Raw genomic sequence first — 9276 nt, 5'->3', positions numbered from 1 at the left:
ACACTGGCACAGAGGCACTGATGTACGCACGCAGGCATGTGCACACGCACGTATAAACACACACTCATACACCCCCTTATACACCCACCAGTTGAGAACCTGGCAGTAACACATGGCCATAGAAATGAAAGTGATTACTTCGCATGACGACACCACTCGTGTTTTTAACACAGCTGAAGTGTCTGAGCAGGAGATCATGAAAAACTCCACCAGACAGGATGTGTATAGCAATGACTCCGCGCTCCTGAAGAAAAACTCCAGAACCCTGTGTGCTATTCAGTCACTCATCTGGTCCGTCTGTCAATTAAAGAAGCAGTGTTCCCTGACAACTGGAAATCTGCTGTCATAACACCGATCTTCAGATCCAACTGATGTGGCCAATTATAGACCCACCAGCATTCTCCCAATCATAACCAAGGTGGTAGAAAACGTGGTGGCCAACCAACTAATAGTCCACCTAAACTAAGATCACTCTCCTCTCCGTCCAATACATAAAATAATGTCTAAACTTGACAAATGTGGAGTTGTGGGAGCTGTTTTCCTGGATTTAAAGAAAGTGTTCGACACAGTGAACAAAAATGTGCTGCTATTCAAACTGTCAATCCACAACCTATCATCTAGTTCAAACAGGCGGACGGAATCCCACCTGAACCAACAAAAAAAACTATGCACCAAATTCAAACTGTCAACATCTGCTGACCTGCTGATCAAAATGCAGATGTATGCAGACGATACAGTCTTCTATGTCCAAGCCAAGACAAAGCAACAGGCTACTCGTAAACTTACAGCAGCAATAGACAAAATAGCTGACTTGTTGGAGTACTCATGAGTAACATAACAAAAACTGTTCCCCATCAGGAACAGTAAGACCCATCAGCCTGAGGTAACTGGGACAGAGGATTGAGATGGTGTCACATTTTAAATGATTAGGAATAACAGTTGACTATAACCTGTCCTTTATAAAACTAATAAGAAAGTATATGGAACAGTCAAATGCAACTTGAGATTGAGAGAGAGAGAGAGATAGAGATATAAATATATATAGAGAGAGATATAGAGAGAGAGAGATATATATATAGAGAGAGATTTAGAGAAATAGACAGAGAGAGAGAGAGAGAGAGAAGGCAAGAAGTGCCTTCTATGCCATCAAAAGGAACATAAAATTCGACATACCAATTATGAACTGGCTAAAAATACTTGAATCAGTTATAGAACCCATTGTCCTTTATGGTTGTGAGGTCTGGAGTCCGCTCACCAACCAAGAATTCACAAAATGGGACAAACACCAAATTGAGACTGCATACATAAATCAGCAAAAATATCCTCTGTGTACAACGTAAAACACCAAATAATGCATGCAGAGCAGAATTATGCCGATACCGGTAATGATCAAAATCCAGAAAAGAGCCGTTAAATTCTACAACCACCTAAAAGGAAGCGATTCCCAAACCTTCCATAACAAATAAACAGAGTAAACTAGAATGCTATTTGGCCCTAAACAGAGAGTACACAGTGGCAGAATACCTGACCACTGTGACTGACCCAAACTTAAGGAAAGCTTTGACTATGTACCGACTCAGTGAGCATAGCCTTGCTATTGAGAAAGGCCGCCGTAGGCAGACCTGGCTCTCAAGAGAAGACAGGCTATGTGCACACTGCCCACAAAATGAGGTGGAAACTGAGCTGCACTTCCTAACCTCCTGCCAAATGTATGACCATATTAGAGACACATATTTCCCTCAGATTACACTCTGTGAAGATGGGAGAACCTTCCAGAAGGACAATCGTCTTTACAATACTCCACCAATCAGGCCGTTAGGGTATAAGGGCCAGATGAAAGCCACTCCTCAGTAAATGGCACATGACAGCCAGCTTGGAGTTTGCCACAAAACATCTAAAGGACTCTCAGACCATGTGAAACAAGATTCTCTTTGTCCTGAATGACAAGCGTCACGTCTGAAGGAAAGCTGGCAACATCCCTACGGTGAAGTGCGGTGGCGGCGGCATCATGCTGTGGGGATGTTTTTCAGCAGCAGGGACTGGGAGACTAGTCAGGATCGAGGGAAAGATGAACGGAGCAAAGTACAGAGAGATCATTGATGAAAACTTGCTCTAGAGTGTAAGCACACAGCCAAGACAATGCAGGAGTGGCTTCGGGACAAGTCTCTGAATGTCCTTGAGTGGCCCAGCCAGAGCCCGGACTTGAAACCGATTGAACATCTCTGGAGAGACTTGAAAATAGCTTTGCAGCAACGCTCCCCATCCAACCTGACCGAGCGTGAGAGGATCTGCAGAGAAGAATAGGAGAAACTTCTCAAATACAGGTGTGCCCCAGAAGACTCGAGGCTGTAATCGCTGCCAAAGGTGCTTCAACAAAGTACTGAGTAAAGGATCTGAATACTTATGTAAATGTGATATTTCAGTTTTTAATTTTGAATACATTTGCAAAAATGTTTAAAAAAAAGTTTTGCTTTGTCATTAGGGGGTATTTTGAATCCAAGATGGCGCCATCTTGAATCCAAGATGGCGTAGCAGTGTAGACGTGTTTCTTTAGTCCTCTCGTGTACGTTTGTATTTTTTCGTATTTCTTGTATATATTTTAACATTTTTTTCTATCTCTTTTCGATTTTTAAATCGATTATACCTTCCGGTAACCTACTTCACCCAATGTGATACGGAATCGCTATTATTTTTTAACTTTGGAGGAAGTAACTTTGGAACACTTTCAAGAACCCCCAGTAGCTAACCAGCTAATCAGCTACAAGCTAATTTAGCCATTTTTTGCCGCTGCTAGCAGCTTTTACCTTCTGCACAGACACCAGCCCTGTTATTAGCCTGGATATTACTCACCAATTTACCAGCATCGGACTGTCTCTCGACAACAACGCCGGATTCCTGCCGTAATCCCTGAGCCACTACTTCTGATCCTCACAGCTAGATTGCAGCTAGCGCAGCTAGCGCCACTGCCACGAAGCTAGCACCAGTTAGCAAACACAATTCTACAATTCACAACCTCTCTTTCGCCATCGCCATCCGGCTTGGATTCTCTGTCGACACGACCACGTCTGGTCTGCAGACGAATACCCCATCCGCTGTGCCCTCAACCGGCCTCCGTCTGAGCAGACCCCCTCCGTCTGAGCAGACCACCCCCCGGGCTACTAACTTTAAACGCCGCGTGCTAGCTTAGTGGAGGCCTCCCTGCTCCATCTACGGCTGCCCCCTGGACACTATGATCACTTGGCTACATAGCTGATGCCTGCTTGACTGTCCATTAATTCACGGTACTCCATTCTGTTTATTTGTGTTTTATCTGTCGGCTCTGTGCTTTAACTCAGGATCTGTGTGTAGTTAATCCGACCCTCTCTGCCTAGTCGTCGCCATTTTTACCTGTTGTTGCTGTGTTAGTGGACTAGCTGCGGTTATCTTACCTGTTGTTTTAGCTAGCTCTCCCAATCAAGACCTGCAATCACTTTATGCCTTATTGTATGTCTCTCTCAAATATCAATATGCCTTGCATACTGTTGTTCAGGCTAGCTATCATTGTTTTGGTTTGCAATGGACCCCGTAGTTCCACTCTCCGTACCTCTGATACCTCCTTTGTCCCACCCCCCACACATGCGGTGACCTCACCCATTGAGACCAGCATGTCCAGAGATACAACCTCTCTTATCATCACCCAGTGCCTGGGCTTGCCTCCGCTGTACCCGTGCCCCACCATACCCCTGTCTGCACATTATGCCCAGAATCTATTCTACCACGCCCATAAATCTGCTATTTTTATTCCTTGTCCCCAACGCTCTAGGCGACCAGTTTTGATAGCCTTTAGCCGCACCCTCATCCTACTACTCCTCTGTTCCTCGGGTGATGTGGAGGTAAACCCAGGCCCTGCATGTCCCCAGTCACCCTCATTTGTTGACTTCTGTGATCGAAAAAGCCTTGGCCTCATGCATGTCAACATCAGAAGCCTCCTCCCTAAGTTTGCCTTACTCACCGCTTTAGCACACTCTGCCAACCCTGATGTCCTTGCCGTGTCCGAATCCTGGCTTAGGAAGGCCACCAAAAATTCTGGGATTTCCATACCCAACTATAACACTTTCCGTCAAGATAGAACTGCCAAAGGGGGAGGAGTTGCAATCTACTGCAGAGATAGCCTGCAAAGTTCTGTCATACTTTCCAGGTCTATGCCCAAACAGTTCGAACTTCTAATTTTAAAAATTAATCTCTCCAGAAATAAGTCTCTCACTGTTGCCGCCTGCTACCGACCCCCCTCAGCTCCCAGCTGTGCCCTGGACACCATCTGTGAATTGATCGCTCCCCATCTAGCTTCAGAGTTTGTTCTGTTAGGTGACCTAAACTGGGATATGCTTAACACCCCGGCAGTCCTACAATCTAAGCTTGATGCCCTCAATCTCACACAAATCATCAAGGAACCCACCAGGTACAACCCTAAATCCGTAAACATGGGCACCCTAATAGACATTATCCTGACCAACCTGCCCTCCAAATACACCTCTGCTGTCTTCAATCAAGATCTCAGCGATCACTGCCTCATTGCCTGTATCCGCCACGGGTCCGCGGTCAAACGACCACCCCTCATCACTGTCAAACGCTCCCTAAAACACTTCTGCGAGCAGGCCTTTCTAATCGACCTGGCCCTGGTACCCTGGAAGGATATTGACCTCATCCCGTCAGTTGAGGATGCCTGGTCATTCTTTAAAAGTTACTTCCTCACCATATTAGACAAGCATGCTCCGTTCAAAAAATGCAGAACCAAGAACAGATATAGCCCTTGGTTCACTCCAGACCTGACTGCCCTCGACCAGCACAAAAACATCCTGTGGCGAACTGCAATAGCATCGAAGAGCCCCCGCGATATGCAACTGTTCAGGGAAGTCAGGAACCAATACACGCAGTCAGTCAGGAAAGCAAAGGCCAGCTTTTTCAAGCAGAAATTTGCATCCTGTAGCTCTAACTCCAAAAAGTTCTGGGATACTGTAAAGTCCATGGAAAAAAAGAGCACCTCCTCCCAGCTGCCCACTGCACTGAGGCTAGGTAACACGGTCACCACTGATAAGTCTGTGATAATCGAAAACTTCAACAAACATTTCTCAATGGCTGGCCATGCCTTCCTCCTGGCGACTCCAACCTTGGCCAACAGCCCCGCCCCCCCCCGCTGCTACTCGCCCAAGCCTCCCCAGCTTCTCCTTTACCCATATCCAGACAGCAGATGTTCTGAAAGAGCTGGAAAACCTGGACCCATACAAATCAGCTGGGCTCGACAATCTGGACCCCCTATTTCTGAAACTGTCCGCCGCCATTGTCGCACCCCCTATTACCAGCCTGTTCAACCTCTCCTTCGTATCATCTGAGATCCCCAAGGATTGGAAAGCTGCCGCGGTCATCCCCCTCTTCAAAGGGGGAGACACCCTGGACCCAAACTGTTACAGACCTATATCCATCCTGCCCTGCCTATCTAAGGTCTTCGAAAGCCAAGTCAACAAACAGATCACTGACCATCTCGAATCCCACCGTACCTTCTCCGCTGTGCAATCCGGTTTCCGAGCCGGTCACGGGTGCACCTCAGCCACGCTCAAGGTACTAAACGATATCATAACCGCCATCGATAAAAGACATTACTGTGCAGCCGTCTTCATCGACCTGGCCAAGGCTTTCGACTCTGTCAATCACCATATTCTTATCGGCAGACTCAGTAGCCTCGGTTTTTCTAATGACTGCCTTGCCTGGTTCACCAACTACTTTGCAGACAGAGTTCAGTGTGTCAAATCGGAGGGCATGTTGTCCGGTCCTCTGGCAGTCTCTGTGGGGGTACCACAGGGTTCAATTCTCGGGCCGACTCTTTTCTCTGTATACATCAATGATGTTGCTCTTGCTGCGGGCGATTCCCTGATCCACCTCTACGCAGACGACACCATTCTGTATACTTCCGGCCCTTCCTTGGACACTGTGCTATCTAACCTCCAAACGAGCTTCAATGCCATACAACACTCCTTCCGTGGCCTCCAACTGCTCTTAAACGCTAGTAAAACCAAATGCATGCTTTTCAACCGTTCGCTGCCTGCACCCGCACGCCCGACTAGCATCACCACCCTGGACGGTTCCGACCTAGAATATGTGGACATCTATAAGTACCTAGGTGTCTGGCTAGACTGCAAACTCTCCTTCCAGACTCATATATATTTTTATTTTTTATTTTTATTTATCCATTATTTTACCAGGTAAGTTGACTGAGAACACGTTCTCATTTGCAGCAACGACCTGGGGAATAGTTACAGGGGAGAGGAGGGGGATGAATGAGCCAATTGTAAACTGGGGATTATTAGGTGACCGTGATGGTTGAAGCCAGATTGGGAATTTAGCCAGGACACCGGGGTTAACACCCCTACTCTTACGATAAGTGCCATGGGATCTTTAATGACCTCAGAGAGTCAGGACACCCGTTTAACGTCCCATCCGAAAGACGGCACCCTACACAGAGCAGTGTCCCCAATCACTGCCCTGGGGCATTGGGATCTTTGTTTAGACCAGAGGAAAGAGTGCCTCCTACTGGCCCTCCAACACCACTTCCAGCAGCATCTGGTCTCCCATCCAGGGACTGACCAGGACCAACCCTGCTTAGCTTCAGAAGCAAGCCAGCAGTGGTATGCTGGCATATCAAACATCTCCAATCCAAAATCAAATCTAGAGTCGGCTTTCTATTCCGCAACAAAGCCTCCTTCACTCACGCCGCCAAACTTACCCTAGTAAAACTGACTATCCTACCGATCCTCGACTTCGGCGATGTCATCTACAAAATAGCTTCCAATACTCTACTCAGCAAACTGGATGCAGTTTATCACAGTGCCATCCGTTTTGTTACTAAAGCACCTTATACGACCCACCACTGCGACCTGTATGCCCTAGTCGGCTGGCCCTCGCTACATGTTCGTCGTCAGACCCACTGGCTCCAGGTCATCTACAAGGCTATGCTAGGTAAAGTGCCGCCTTATCTCAGTTCACTGGTCACGATGGCTACACCCACCCGTAGCACGCGCTCCAGCAGGTGTATCTCACTGATCATCCCTAAAGCCAAAACCTCATTTGGACGCCTTTCCTTCCAGTTCTCTGCTGCCTGCGACTGGAACGAATTGCAAAAATCTCTGAAGTTGGAGACTTTTATCTCCTTCAACAACTTTAAAAATCTGCTATCCGAGCAGCTAACCGATCGCTGCAGCTGTACATAGTCCATCTGTAAACTACCCACCCAATTTACCTACCTCACCCCCCATACTGCTTTTATTTATTTACTTTTCTGCTCTTTTGCACACCAGTATCTCTTCTTGCACATGATCATCTGATGATTTATCACTCCAGTGTTAATCTGCTAAATTGTAATTATTCGATTTATTGCCTACCTCATGCCTTTTGCACACATTGTATATAGATTCTCTTTTTTTTTCTACCATGTTATTGACTTGTTTATTGTTTACTCCATGTGTAACTCTGTGTTGTTGTCTGTTCTCACTGCTATGCTTTATCTTGGCCAGGTCGCAGTTGCAAATGAGAACTTGTTCTCAACTAGCCTACCTGGTTAAATAAAGGTGAAATAAAAATTTTTGTGTAGATTATTTAATCAATTTTAGAATAAGGCTGTAACGTAACAAAATGTGGAAAAAAGTCAAGGGGTCTGAATACTTTTCAAATGCTCTGTATTCTGTCTGTACATTGTCTATTGCTGGTAGCACCTATTCACTAAGTCAAATTCAGAGTTAAGTGTTCTTAGCGAATGTGTTACATCTGCTTCTGCCACACCTTCTACTTCTCCTCCTGTGTCTCCCTAACCTGCCGCCACTCCCCCAGTGTTCTCTCCCTCTTCCTCTATGTGTGTGTGTGATTGTGTGAGGGTGTAGACAGGTGTGCTGGAGGCAGAGCAGATCCCTACCAGCTGCAACCTGTTCCATAATCAAGACCTCTACAAATACGCAGTCCTGCTGCTTCCACGCTGCCAGATCATAACCTCTGTTCATTCTGCCCACTCTGACTTTGGCCCTTGTCTCCAGTCCCACGTTTCGTCAGTCCAGCTACTCTCTCCACTCTACTGCATCCTTGGATTCCTCTCCGGACATGCTTACCCAGTCCCAACTCCCCTCTCTCCAGCCTCAGCCTCAGCCTCAGCCTCCGCACCTGGCTTCCTGCAACCCGCCCAAGCTTCCAATGGCCTGCATCCCATCTTCCTCCTGTTTTTCAATAAATACCTTGGTTACCTCATCCCAGTTTCCTCATCTGAGTCTGCTCTGTTCACCTGTTCTGCTCCGCGTGACAGAATAAAGTGATTCTGACTCTGACACACACACACTAGATAGAGTTGTCCTTGCTAGTGCTGCCCAATCGATGGTGACTTGGCTTTGGGTTGCAGAGGATAAACAGAAAAGGGAGATTGAGATAGCTCTGGGGCTAGCATTGATGTGTGTGTGTGTGTGTGTTGCTCCGGGCTAACATTGATGTGTGATTAAAGAGAGTGTAACTGTCCTGAACCCTGAGTGAGATCGTTGACGCTAGGCTAATTGTCCTGGAGAAATCAATGGTAAAGTGTTGGCTAGTTATATGGGCCTCAGGATTACAGCAGTAGGCTACGGCGACACTAGGATGATAGTATGAGTGTCTATGTACTGTATAATTTACCTTTCAGCTATGTACTCTATAATATACTGTCAGCTATGTACTGTATAATATACCTTTCAGCTATGTACTGTACAATATACTGTCAGTTATGTACATACAGTACCAGTCAAAAGTTTGGACACACCTACTCATTCAAGGGTTTTTCTTTATTTTTTATATTTTCTACATTGTAGAATAATAGTGAAGACATCAAATCTCTGAAATAACACATATGGAACCATGTAGTAACCAAAAAAGTATTAATATTAATATTTTAGATTCTTCAAAGTAGCCAACCTTTGCCTTGATGACAGCTTTGCACACTCTTGGCATTATCTCAACCAGCTTCATGAGGCAGTTACCTGGAATGCATTTCTATTAACAGGTGTGCCTCATGGGGAATGCTGAGCACTTGTTGGCTGCTTTTCCTTCCCTCCGCGGTCCAACTCATCCCAAACCATCTCAATTGGGTTGAGGTCGGGTGATTATGGAGGCCAGGTCATCTGATGCAGCAGTCCATCACTCTCCTTCTTGATCAAATAGCCCTTACACAGCCTGGAGGTGTGTTTTGGGTCATTGTTCTTTAGAAAAACAAGTGATAATCCCACGAAGTGCAAA

This window comes from Salvelinus alpinus, chromosome 8 (assembly GCF_045679555.1).
Source record: "Salvelinus alpinus chromosome 8, SLU_Salpinus.1, whole genome shotgun sequence".
Lineage (NCBI taxonomy): Eukaryota > Metazoa > Chordata > Actinopteri > Salmoniformes > Salmonidae > Salvelinus > Salvelinus alpinus.
This window is presented reverse-complemented; position numbering follows the sequence as displayed.